This window comes from Nomascus leucogenys, chromosome X (assembly GCF_006542625.1).
Source record: "Nomascus leucogenys isolate Asia chromosome X, Asia_NLE_v1, whole genome shotgun sequence".
NCBI lineage: Eukaryota > Metazoa > Chordata > Mammalia > Primates > Hylobatidae > Nomascus > Nomascus leucogenys.
In genome coordinates this window covers 140,227,505-140,240,807 of record NC_044406.1, presented here as the reverse complement: position 1 = coordinate 140,240,807, position 13,303 = coordinate 140,227,505, and the positions used below count along the sequence as shown (strand labels likewise).

Below are 13,303 nucleotides of genomic sequence, written 5' to 3'. Positions count from 1 at the left end.
TTTTTCACATGATTGTTGGCCGCATGTATGTCTCCTTTTGAAAAGTGTCTGTTCATGTCCTTTTCCCACTTTTTTATGGGGTTGTTTGTTTTCCTGTAAATTTGTTTAAGTTCCTTATAGATGCTGGATATTAGATCTTTGCCAGATGCATAGTTTGCAAATATTTTCTCCCATTCTGTAGGTTGTCTGTTTACTCTGTTGATAGTTTCTTTCACTGTGCACAGCTCTTTAGTTTTATTAGACCCCATTTGTCAATTTTTTGCTTTTGTTGCAATTGCTTTTGGCGTCTTCATCATGAAATCTTTGCCCATGCCTATGCCCTGAATGGTATTGCCTAAATTGTCTTTCAGAGTTTTGATAGTTGGGGGTTTTACATTTCAGTCTTTAATCCATCTTGAGTTAATCTTTGTATATAGTGTAAGCAGGGGAGCCGGTTTTAGTCTTCTGCATATGGCTGGCTGGTTATCCCAGCACCATTTATTGAACCAGGAATCCTTTCCCCATTGCTTGTTTTTGTCAGGTTTGTCAAAGATCAGATAGTTGTAGGTGTGTGGTCTCATTTTTGGGTTCTCTATTCTGTTCCATTTGTCTATGTCTCTGTTCTTGTACCAGTACCATGCTATTTGGGTTACTGTAGCCTTGTAGTATAGTTTGAAGTCAGGTAGCATGATGCCTCCAGCTTTGTCCTTTTTGCTTAGGATTGCCTTCGCTAGTCAGGCTTTTTTTTTTTTTTTTTTTTTTGGTTCCATATGAATTTTAAAATAGTCTTTTTTTTCTCATTCTGTGAAGACTGTCAATGGTAGTTTAATGGGAATAGCATTGAATCTATAAATTGCTTTGGGCAGTATGCCCATTTTAATACTGATTCTTCCTATCCATGAGCATGGAATGTTTTTCCATTTTTTTGTGTGTCATCTCCAATTTCTTTGAGCAGTGGTTTGTAGTTCTCCTTGTAGAGATCTTTCACCTCCCTAGTTAGCTGTATTCCTAGGTATTTTATTCTCTTTGTAGCAATTGTGAATGGGAGTTCATTGCTGATTTGGCTCTCGGCTTTACTGTTGCTGGTGTCTAGGAATGCCAGTGATTTTTGCGCATTGATTCTGTACCCTGAGACTTTGCTGAAGTTGTTTATCAGCTTAAGAAGCCTTTGGGCTGAGACAGTGGGGTTTTCTAGATACAGGATCATGTCATCTACAAGCAGGGATAGGTTGACTTCCTCTCTTCCAATTTGGATGCCCTTTATTTCTTTCTCTTGCCTGATTGCCCTGGCCAGAACTTCTAATACTATGTTGAATAGGAGTGGTGAGAGAGGGCATCCTTGTCTTGTGCCGGTTTTCAAGGGGAATGCTTCCAGCTGTTGTCCATTCAGTATGATGTTGGCTGTGCGTTTGTCACAGATGGCTCTTATTATTTTGAGGCATGGTCCTTCAATACCTAGTTTATTGAGAGTTTTTAACATGAAGGGATGTTGAATTTTATCAAAAGCCTTTTCTGCGTCTATTGAGATAACCATGTGGTTTTTGTCTTTAGTTCTGTTTATGTGATAAGTCAAATTTATTGATCTGCATATGTTGAACCAACCTTGCATCCCGGGGATGAAGCCAACTTGATCATGGTGGATAAGCTTTTTGATGTGCTGCTGGATTCAGTTTGCCAGCATTTTGTTGAGGATTTTTGCATTGATGTTCATGAAGGATCCTGGCCTGAAGTTTTCTTTTGTTGTTGTATCTCTGCCAGGTTTTGGTTTCAGGATGATGCTTGCCTCATAGAATGAGTTAAGGAGGAGTCCCTCCTTCTCAATTTTTTGAAATAGTTTCAGTAGGCATGCTACCAGTTCCTCTTTGTACATCTGGTAGAATTCAGCTGTGAATCCATCTGGTCCTGGGATTTTTTTGGTTGGTAGGCTATTTATTACTGCCTCAATTTCCGAACTCATTACTGGTCTGTTCAGGGATTCAGTTTCTTCCTGGTTCAGCCTGGGGAGGCGTGTGTGTCCAGGAATTTGTCCATTTCTTCTAGACTTCCTAGTTTATGTGCACAGAGGTGTTCACAATATTCTCTGATGGTTGTTTGTATTTCTGTGGGGTCAGTGGTAAATATTCCCCTTATCATTTCTGATTGTGTTTATTCAAATCTTCTCTCTTTCCTTCTTTATTCGTCTAGCTAGTGGTCTGTCTATTTTATTACTTTTTTTCAAAGGAAAAAAACAGCTTCTGGATTCTTTCATTTTTTGAAGAGTTTTTCATGTCTCTGTCTCCTTCAGTTCAGCTCTGATTTTTGTTATTTCTTGTCTTCTGCTAGTTTTGGGATTTGTTTGCTCTTGCTTCTCTAGTTCTTTTAGTAGTGATGTTAGGTTATTAACTTGAAATCTTTCTAACTTTTTGATGTGGGCGTTTAGTGCTGTACCTCTCCTTCTTAACACTGCCTTTGCTGTATCCCAGAGATTCTGGTACTTTGTATCTTTGTTCTCATTAGTTTCATAGAACTTCTTGATTTCTGCCTAAATTTCATTGTTTACCCAAAAGTCATTCAGGAGCAGGTTATTCAATTTCCATGTAATTGTATGGTTTTGAGTGAATTTCTTAGTCTTGATTTCAAATTTGATTCTTCTGTGGCCCAAGAGACTGTTTGTCATGATTTCAGTTCTTTTGCATTTGTTGAGGAGTGTTTTACTTCTGATTACGTGGTCGATTTTAGAGTAAGTGCCATGTGGTGATCAGAAGAATGTATATTCTGTTGTTTTGGGGTGGAGAGTTCTGTAGATATCCACCAGGTCCATTTGATCCAGTGCTGAGTTCAGGTCCTAAATATCTTTGTTAATTGTCTGTCTCAATGATCTGTCTAATATTGTCAGTGGGGTGTTAAAAAGTCTCCCACTACCATCGCGTGGCAGTCTAAGTCTCTGTGAAGGCCTCTAAGAAGTTGCTTTATAAATCTGGGTGCTCCTGTGTTGGGTCCATATGTATTTAGGATAGTTAGATTTTCTTGTTGAATTGAACCGTTTACCATTATTTAATGCCCTTCTTTGTGTTTTTTGATCCTTGTTGATTTAAAGTCTGTTTTGTCAGAAACTAGGATTGCAACTGCTGCTTTTTTGTGTTTTCCGTTTGCTTGGTAGATTTTCATCCATCTTTTTATTTTGAGCCTATGTGTGTCATTGCATGTGAGATGGTTCTCTTGAAGACAGCATACCATTGGATCTTAGTTCCTTATCCAGCTTGCTACTCTGTGTCTTTTAATTGGGGCATTTAGCCCACTTACATTTAAGGTTAGTATTGGTATGTTTGGATTTGATCCTTTCATCATGATGCTAGCTGGTTATTTTGCAGACTTGCTTACATGTTTGCTCTGTAGTGTCACTGGTCTGAGTACTTCAGTGTGTTTTTGGAGTGGCTGGTAACCATCTTTCCTTTCCACATTTAGTGCCTCCTTCAGGAGCTCTTGTAGGGCAGGTCTGGAGGTAACAAATTCCCTCAACATTTGCTTGTCTGAAAATGATCTTATTTCTTCTTCGCTTATGAAGCTTACTTTGGCCAGATATGAAATTCTGGGTTGGAGTTTCTTTAAGAATGTTGAGTATTGACCCCCAATCTCTTCTGGCTTGTAGGTTTTCCACTGAGACATCCGCTGTTAGTCTGAAGGGCTTCCCTTTGTAGGTGACCTGGCCTTTCTCTCTAGCTGCCTTTAACATTTTTCTTTCGTTTCAACCTTGGAGAATCTGATGATTATGTGTGTTGGGGATGTTCCTTTGGTGGAGTATCTTCCTGGAGTTCTCTGGATTTCCTGAATTTGAATGTTGGCCTCTCTAGCTAGGTTAGGGATTTTCTCATAGATGATATCCTGAAATATGTTTTCCAAATTGGTTCCGTTTTCCCCATCTCTTTCAGGGACACCAATCAGTCTTAGATTCGCCCTCTTTACATGATCCCATATTTCTCGGAGGTTTTGTTCATTGCTTTTCATTCTTTTTTCTCTATTCTTGTCTGCCAGTCTTATTTCAGAAAGCCAGTCTTCAAGCTCTGAAATTCTTTCCTCTGCTTTGTCTATTCTGCTGTTAGTACTTGTGATTGCATTATGAAATTCTTGTAGTGTGTTTTTTCAGTTCCATCAGGTTGGTTACATTCTTCTCTATATGGGCTATTTTGTCTGTCAGCTCCTGCAATGTTTTATCATGATTTTTAGCTTGCTTGCATTGGGTTACAATGTACTCTTTTAACTCAGTGAAGTTCATTCCTATCCATATTCTGAATTCTACTTATGTCATTTCAGCCATCTCAGCCTCAGCCCAATTCCGAACCCTTGCTAGAGAGGTGATGCAGTCATTTGGAGGAAAGAGGGCACTCTGGCTTCTTGAGTTTTCAGCGTTCTTGCACTGATTCTTTCTCATCTTTGTGGGCTTATCTGCCTTCAATCTTTGAGGTTGCTGACCTTTGGATTTTTTTTTTTTCTTTTAACAGTCTGGCCATGTTTCTGTAGGGCTGCTGTACTTTGCTGGGCTTCTTCTCCAGTTCCTAGTCGCCTTGGATTTTCCAGTACCTGGAGCTATCACCAGTGAAGGCTGTGAAACAGCAAAGATGTCAGCCTGCCTCTTCCTCTGGTAGCTCCGGCCCAGCGAGGTAGAGACCTGTTGCCAGCCCAAACGCACCTGTAGGACAAGGCTGGACACCCTGGTTGGGAGGTCTCACCCAATCAGGAGGAACGGGATCAGGGAACTGCTTAAAGAAGCAGTGTGGCCGTGCTTTCACAGATCAGCTGTGCTGTGCTGGGGCACTGCTTTCACCCCTGGTTGGTGTGGGCTCTCCAAAGCCTGGAGGCTGGAACAGCTAATTCGCCCAAACAGCAAAGCTGGTGGCCCTTCCCTCCCTCCGGGAGCTCTGTCCCAGGGAGAATTCAAATCTCTGTCAGCCAGAGAACACCAGTAGGGGTTGCTGGAGGCCTTGGTTGAAAAGTCCCACCCAGTGAGGAGGAACAGATTGGGCACCTGCTTAAAGAAGCAGTCTGGCCATGCTTCTGAAGAGCAGCTGTGCTGTGCTGTGCTGTTCTGGGGTACCACTTCTGGGAGCTCTGTCCCAGAAAGCAGCCTGCCCCTCCCCCTGGGACCTCCGTCCCAGGTAGGTGCAACACTGCTGCTGGTGGCTGGCTGGAATTCCAAACCAGTGGGTCTTATCCTGTGAGGTGCGGTGGAAGTGGGGCCCGCAGATCGTTGCTGCTTGGCCCCCTGGATTCAGCCTCTTTCCTAGGGGTAGGTACAGGGGTCTAATCTCCCGCTTTGCAGGAGTTGCAGTTACTTTTGCTGGGAAACCCAGGGCCGGAGTACGTAAAGCTCCTGGATCTCTGCACGTGCTCAAGCGGCTGCTCTGCTGAGACTCCGTGTATCTCTGTGTGTCAGACTGAAGTCCCTGGTGGAGTGGGTTCACGAGGGAATCTCCTGACCCAAGGGTTGCAAGGATCCATGGGAGGATCACACATTCACTTACTACTTCCCTGGGTGGGGGAAGTTCCTCTGTCTCCATGTTGCTCCTGGGTGGGCTGTCATCCTGCCTTGCTTTTCTTCATTCTCTGCGGATCGAGTTGTTTCCTTGATTAGACCCAGTGCGGGTACCTGGATGTTTCAGTTGAAGGTGCTGTATTTACTCGCCCCTTTCTTCCCTCTCCATGAGGACCACTCACCCTAGCTGCTTCTAGTCAGCCATCTTGGCCACTCCCTCCCCGCCCCCTACCTTTTTTTTTAAATGCTTGAAAACTATTTGCAAAAGAAACCTAGAGATTCTCATGGTTCTTTTAAGATCTTGTTGGATGGACTGTGAAAGTGGGATTATTGTCTATGAATGGTCAGCTAGACTGCGTGTGTGTGGAAAGGGTGAGGGAATTAACATTTATTGAGCAAAAGGGCATGCTAGTTAAAATCATTGTCTCTGGGGACAGATTTTTCTGGGTTTTAATCCAAACTCTGACACGTATTAGCCGTGTGACCTCTATTTTTCATTTGTAAAATGGAGATGGGATTGTTGCGGGGATTAAAAGCACTTAGAACAGTCCAGGATATAGAAAGCACTGTGTAAGAGTTGGCTGTCATTAGTAGTCATCAGTCATCATACTTAATAATCACAAAATTGTTAGAAAATCCTGTGAGGTAGGTATTTTCCTTACCATACCCATATGAGAAAACTTAAGCAAGGAGAAGTCAAACAAAGTTACCAAAGTCACACAATTACAGAGTGACAGAGCCTTTAGACGCTGCCTAGTCCAAGGCTTTCATTTCACAGAAGAGAAAGTTGAAGTTCAAAATAGGAGAGGGACCTGCGTCAAGTCATTTAGTGAGCCAGTGACAGAACTGGGCCTAGAGCTCAGCAGCAGGACTCTTCCTGTCAGTAGTTCTCAAACTTTGTCATGTGTTTGTTAGAATCCTGCGGAGGACTTGCTAAAACAAACTGCTGGTACCCATGCCCAGAGTTTCTTACTTAGTAGGCGTGGGGTGGGCCTTGAAAATTTGCATTTCTAAGGAGTTCTCAAATGATGCCACTGCTGGTGGTCTGGGGACCCTACTTTGGGAACCACCACAACACACCATAATTCATACATCTTTTGTTCTTTTCATCATGGACTACACAGTCTGTGACCTACAAACACTTTCAAAGAAATGAGAACCAGTGATGAAAACCAAAGAAAATTACATATCTAGCAGCAAGAAGGTACGGTGACTGACCTACAGTCCTGGTTTGTGTGGGACTCTCCTAGTTTTAAAATGGAAAGTCCTGTAGTTCTGGGCACAAGAGGATGGTTGGTCACTCTAGATGAAAGCAAACAAAAGTCAGTGTCAGCTAAATGCCAAACGAAAAAGGACATACATACAGAGAATGTGGTAACTTCTGGTGAATTTGTTTGAAAAGGACTCGTTCATTTATTCTTCCAACACATCTGTATTATAAAAAACTACTATCCATAAGACACTGTGTTAGGTGCTGTGTTCCTGACCCTACAGATCCCATTCCACCATAGCAAAAGGTAAAAGTAACTCTACAGTGAGCTTGGTAGACACAGACCCATGCTTATATACTCAGGGACACCTGGAAGAGATGTAAAAACAGAAACATCTCACATAGGAAGTTTTCAATGCATCGTGATCAGGACTCAAATAATTCCCTTCTCTTTTTCTTCAATGTACTAAAGGGAGTACATTGTTGAGAAGGACTGGTTGCAAATTTCCAAAAAGGAGAGTAAAATAATTAATGGGTCAAGGTCTCAGCAGAGACAGAAGGTAAGGGGAGTCCTTCAGTAAGTGGGGAAATTGATTTGTTTTGTGTCCTCATCTCTCCAGGGCCATGAGCATGTCCTTTGCTGGCCATAAGTCAATGCTGATGACCTCAGTTATAGTGTAATCTTCAAGGCTAATTTACGCAAAACTTCAAAAATGGTAAACATCCTCATGAAGACTAATGATGACATATTTTAGAGAAAAAACTGCAGGGTAAAATGTTATTGCTGTTCTTATTGCTAAAGGGCATACTCCTTAAGAACCAAAGTTATTTATCAGTCCTTTGACCTAAGAGGAAAACAAATTTCATGGACTCCCCCAAAGATTCCTATATAGTACAAATAAAATGCCAAAATATTTTGGAACACATTTTGGAGCACTGGATAGGTCAATAAAATAATGTGTAGATTGCCAAATGTGATCTAGGAACTCCCTGCAAACATCAGATTAGGCTCTGTTCTCTATCTGAATACTGACTTTGCTTTGCTTTGTAACTCCTATCTTCACTAATAATGCCTTTTCCCCCCTCTTGTGTGCATCCTAGCCTATATTCTCTTTCATCATCCTACAGTGGTCAATGTGGTTATTGTACAGCTTCACTTTCAATGAAAGCTGAGAAGCCTCATACCCTGCCCCCCCCAATACATAAAAGAAGCCATTTAAAAAATAAAAGCAGCAAGCTACTAAATTTGACTCATTCAAATCTTGGCAATTAACATGTATAGTATGTTATGAGAGAGAGAGAGAGAGAGGGAGAGAGAGAGAGAAAATTAGCAGAAATGGAGGAAAACATATTACATCCTAAATACCACCAAATTGCCAAAATACACATTTGGGTAGTAATCTCCAGAGAACTCTTTGGAGGCACAGCATCTATCATGCTGATTTCCCTGAACAATACTACAGAATAGCCCTGTGTACTTTCTCTTGTGGGGGTGTGTGTGTGTGTAAAGAATTATCATATGGAACCTCACAAGTCTCTAAAACCTTTCTACAATTATCCCTCATAGGATTACCACACCGATGAGTTTGTTCAACAGGCGCTGTTGTGACTTCCTAATTTAACTCCTATAGAGATGATTTGTATGGAAGATAAAACACTATATTTGAACTAAATTCCCACCTTATCCCTGAGCTTATGCTACCAAGCAATTCTTACAATGTTTGCAGTTCTATTAGACTACAGAGAAAAATCTAGGGTTTCAGCTAAACCCTTTAATCCATAGGCCTAGGTAAAGGACTGTCTCAAGGTAGTCGCTAGCCTATGGGTTCTCAAAGTATGGTCTGAAGACCCCTGGAGGAGTCCCTGAGACCCTTTTAGTGGGTCTGCAGATTAAAAATTATTTTGTATAGTAACACCAAGATGAGTTACATTCAATTAGGCATTTTTCTTTTGAAATTAAGCAGACTTTTAGAAACTAAGATGTGCATAGCCCTGTAGTAGGCTAAGTGGAAGTTACAAAGGCAATAGTAGCTTTTTTTCCCCCTCTCATTATCTCATGAGGATACGGAGGACTTTTCCAGAGGCTACATGACATATGGTTATGTCATCTCTCTGATAGCTGAGGGATGTGTGCTTCTGTGTTCTTCCTGAGTTTTAAATATTTCTCAGTCTTAATACCTAAAATAATTAGTATCAATAGATGATAGAACTCACACCCAAGAACTCCTTGGGGCCTTCAATAGCTTTTAAGAGTGTTAAGGTGTCCTAAGACCAAAAATTTTGCAAATTGTTGCTTTATCAGGATTTTTGTTATTTCTAGAATGCATTTCTTTCTAACTGATCTACTTGGGAAAAAAAATCATTACCTCATGGCAATTATTGCTTTCCTATCCATATGGAGATTATATTTCTGAAGGAGACTGACCAAAATTATATTAAAAGGTTTAAATAAAACAAGTGGATCGATGTTATAACATGAGGAAGAGAGCTGCCCCACTAGATGTCTGACATTAGGTAACTCAGAGTCCCCCCTCTCTAACAAGTCTCCCTTACTAGAGAAATGAACAGATTCTATTTTGTGGGATGGGATAAGGAGACAATCTGAAGTAGAGTTTGACACAATATTATTCTGCCCATATGAAATTCTGGTAGCCAGGGTGCCAGGTGTATTCATAATCCCGATGCTGTCAATTTTAAGCCTGAAGCCCCAAGAGGCGAGCAGTGCTTAATACATCATCTCTTGTTAAATAGCAGCCACAGAGTTGGCGGTAGCCAGTGAAGCATTCCCTGCCATGTAGGACACGCCAGTTGTCTATAAATAGGACCTGTGAATGGGCCAAAAAAAAAAAAAGAGAGAGAGAAAACACTGTCAGAAGAAGGACAGACCAAAGGAACCCTAAGTCAGAAGAGATCATTTAAAAGATGACCTTTAGGTTGTTCTCTGGTTACATTAAATGAGGTATTTTTCTTTTGAAGTTAAACAAACTTTTGGAAACTAAGATGTGTATAGCCCTGTAGTAGGCTAAATGGAAGTTACAGAGGCAACAGTAGGTAATGGGCCCAGCACTGGAGGAGCTTCTGTTTCTCAAGTAATTGTTCTCTTATCAAAGCAAATCAGATAATTGGTTTCTTTCTTTTTCTTTTTCTTTAATTCTTATTCTACCCTTTCTCAAAGGGTTAAATTATCTCATGACATTTTATGCTAAGCTGAAGATATTTTTCATCCAGAGGAAATACCAAAAATAAAAACTATGAAATCATGAAGCTGGAAGGACCCTTGGGGGTCATCTAGTTAAACCCCTTCATCATACAAATAGAGTCACTGATGCCTTAGAGATGGGATGAGGCTTGCTTCCAGGGCATTCAGTGAGTGGGCAGCAGGACCACAACCAAAACCAAGGACTCTTTTCTCTTTTTCCTTTGCAACATCGTGACTCACATATTAAGTAAGTACCCGTTCTTCACTGCTGCAGTATTACAAGCTTGCTTGACATCTTTAGAGATTAGGACCCACCCTGCCAGGCTTTAGTTTGACCCAAAACTCATTCTCAGGTCTCCTCAACTCTGTCGTTAGAGTCCGGTGTGCTGTATACCAGCGATGGACGACATCATAAGGAACGGTATTGATGACAGCCCGGTCATAGTTGTTGTACCTAACATGGAATCATGAGAAAAAAGATCTCAAACACATTTTAAAGACATCTTTTGTTTATTGAACAATTTTATATAAGGCTTCCCCTATGTTCAATACTTGTCCCAGAGATGAAGTGACGATAAGTCAATATTCTCTCAGGAATATCACATTGGAGTGAGGAGTTCCACTGCCTGTTGACCATGTTTTATTTTTCTTTGAATAATCTAGGGATACGGGATAGAAGTTAAGTTCCAACTGGTTTCTCTCATCTTATGATATGATATTTTAAGTCTTTACTGGCCAAAGTTCATGGAAGCACTGGGGAAAGCGCTGAGCTTTCTCCTCACCAAGCTGAGGTGGGGTGGGCAAGAGAGGTTGTACTAACAAAGCTTTCCTTTTAACAGGATGACTTACAACTTCTCAAGTGTCTCCCTTTGTGGGAGGAATCCAAGCTATAGCCTAGTGGACCATTCACCCAGGGATCTTCAATCATTCATTCAACCCCAACATTTATATGTGCACCAGCTACATGCTAGGCAGTGCGTCAGGCATTAAAGATACAAGGACGAATACAGCAGACGCGACCTCAGTCTTTGGAGAGTTTACCTTCTATTGAGGAAGATAGATGATAAACGAGTAATAAACACATAAACAAAGTAATTTCAGCTAGTTATAAATGCTATGAAAAAATAATAGTGTTATATAATAAAGAGTGACTGGGAAATCTATTTCACATGGAGTGTTAAGTGAAGGACTTTTTGAAGAAGCGACATTTGAGCTGTTACCTGTATGATACAAGACCAACAATGTAACAAGCTGAGGGGAGAGCATTCCAGGCAAAGGGAAAAGCAAAAACACAGCCTTGGGGTGGAATGGAGTTTTATTCTGTTTGCAGACCAGTAAGAAGGCCATGTGGCTGGAGCTGAGTAAGCAAGGGGAATAATGGTGGGAGAAATTACGCGGAGGAGGTAGCCAGGGGCTAGATCATGTATATATTGCCATGCATGCCATGGTAAGGACTTTGGATTTTATTCTGAGTACCATGGGAAGCCACTGAAAAACCTGGCCTAAGATCATGGATGTCTGTTTTGCCCAAGGCAAATTAACTTTTTAGTGAAGTATAGTATACATTACGGAAAAGTACACAAATCGTAAGCTTGATGAATTTTCATGATGTAATTGCATCCATATCACTAGCCTCCAGGTCAATAAACAGATCATTACCAGAACCCCAGAACCCTCCCTTATGCCCCTTTCCAGTAACGCCCATCCCCCAACCCAAGGGTCACTACCATCCTGACTTCTATCACCAAAGATTAGTTTTGCCTGTTTATATAAAACTTTATATAATTGCAGTCACAATATGTATTCATTTGTGTCTGGCTTCTTTCATTTAATATTATGTTTACGAGTTTCATCATTGCTTAGCAATAGTTTATTGGTGCTATATGGAAGTTGATTGCATGATCACACCACAGTTTATCCATTCTACTGTTGATGGACATATGAGTAATTTCCGGTTTGGAACTACTACAAACAGTGCTGTTATGAACATTCTACTACATGTCTTTTGGTGAACAAATATATTCACTCCTGTTTGAAGTAAACTTAAGAATGGAACTTATGGATCATAAGGTATGTGTATGCTCAGATTTACTAGATACTGCCAAAGATGTTCTTTCCAAAGATAAATTAACATCCAATGGTGCCATTTTTGGACATCTCAGGCAATATTCCTTAGTGTTAGATAGTACATGGCACAATCAGAGCCAACATTATTAGTTTTGTTGCATATAAAATGAGCAATAATAACATCTGCTTAGCTGATCTCACAGGGCTACCGCAAGAATCAAATGAAAAAATAGGCCGGGCGCGATGCTCACGCCTGTAATCCCAGCACTTTGGGAGGCTGAGGCGGGCAGATCACCTGAGGTCAGGAGTTCGAGACCAGCCTGGCCAACATGGCGAAACCCCATCTCTACTAAAAATACAAACAAAACAAAACAACAAAAAAGTTAGCCAGGCGTGGTGGCACGCACCTGTAGTCCCAGCTACTTGGGAGACTGAGGCAGGAGAATCACTTGAACCTGGGTGGCGGAGGCTGCAGTGAGCCAAGATCACACCACTGCACTCCAGCCTGGGCGACAGAGCGAGACTCTGTCTCAAAGAAAAAAAAAAAAAAAAAAGAAAGAAAGAAAAAGAATATAATAGTCCATCTCCCAGGCTTCAAGGAGCCATGCCTGGAGGGAGAATGGAGTGAGGAAGCACAGTCTTCACCAGGCTATTGACACCCATTGTCATTTCCAGAAACTTCTAGTGCTGGGTTAGGCATTTGCAAAAATATTATTTAATTTACTTATTTCATCATCCCAGAAGGAAAGGTGTTATTAACCTCCTTTTACATTTAAGGCAACTGAAACTTAGAGACCTGCCACAGAGTTCATATGTAGCAGAGAGGTTTTTAAATCAGGTGTCCTTAATTCTTTAACTCATTGTTTATACCAGAGAACAGAAAAATGATTCTAATTCTTGTGTACGCTTGTTCATGAGAGCAACATTTTTACAGATCACACTTGTAATCTTTGACTTCAAACTGAGATTTGCAGCTTAGAAACGTTTCCATATACATATCTCATTGACCCTCTGTATGATAGCCACGTGAGGTAAGTAGTACAGCTGTTATTATCTTACTTTATACATAAGGAAAATAATGATAAGACCTTGTGATTTGTCCAAGTTTACATGGAATTTGATATTCACTATTTATATTAGATGGTGGTGTTTTCTAAAGCCAACAGAGAAAGTAGCAGGAAAAGTCTATTACACATAAGCAAAATGGTTGTGCAATACTTTGGATTAGAATAAGACTATTTCTGGACTTTGGCACAACGTGATGCCATCATATTATTGTACAGTTTTTCCTTTTTTTCCTGCTTTGATATGAAGCAAGAGAGACCTGGGAGTAGGGGAA

At 40.9% G+C, this 13,303-nt stretch overlaps 1 protein-coding gene and 1 long non-coding RNA gene across 2 annotated transcripts in view; one reads left to right on the top strand and one right to left on the bottom strand.

Annotated features, from left to right (window-relative positions):
* The window catches only part of CLIC2 (chloride intracellular channel 2), a 93,191-nt gene that overhangs the window by 21,746 nt on the left and 58,142 nt on the right, over nucleotides 1-13,303 (top strand). The window lies entirely within an intron of this gene.
* LOC100595721 lies at nucleotides 6,901-10,425 on the bottom strand. The gene is made up of 2 exons (XR_001115037.2): nucleotides 10,213-10,425; nucleotides 6,901-9,523 (listed from the first exon to the last, which is right to left on the bottom strand). It is a non-coding gene; the product is annotated as an uncharacterized LOC100595721 (long non-coding RNA).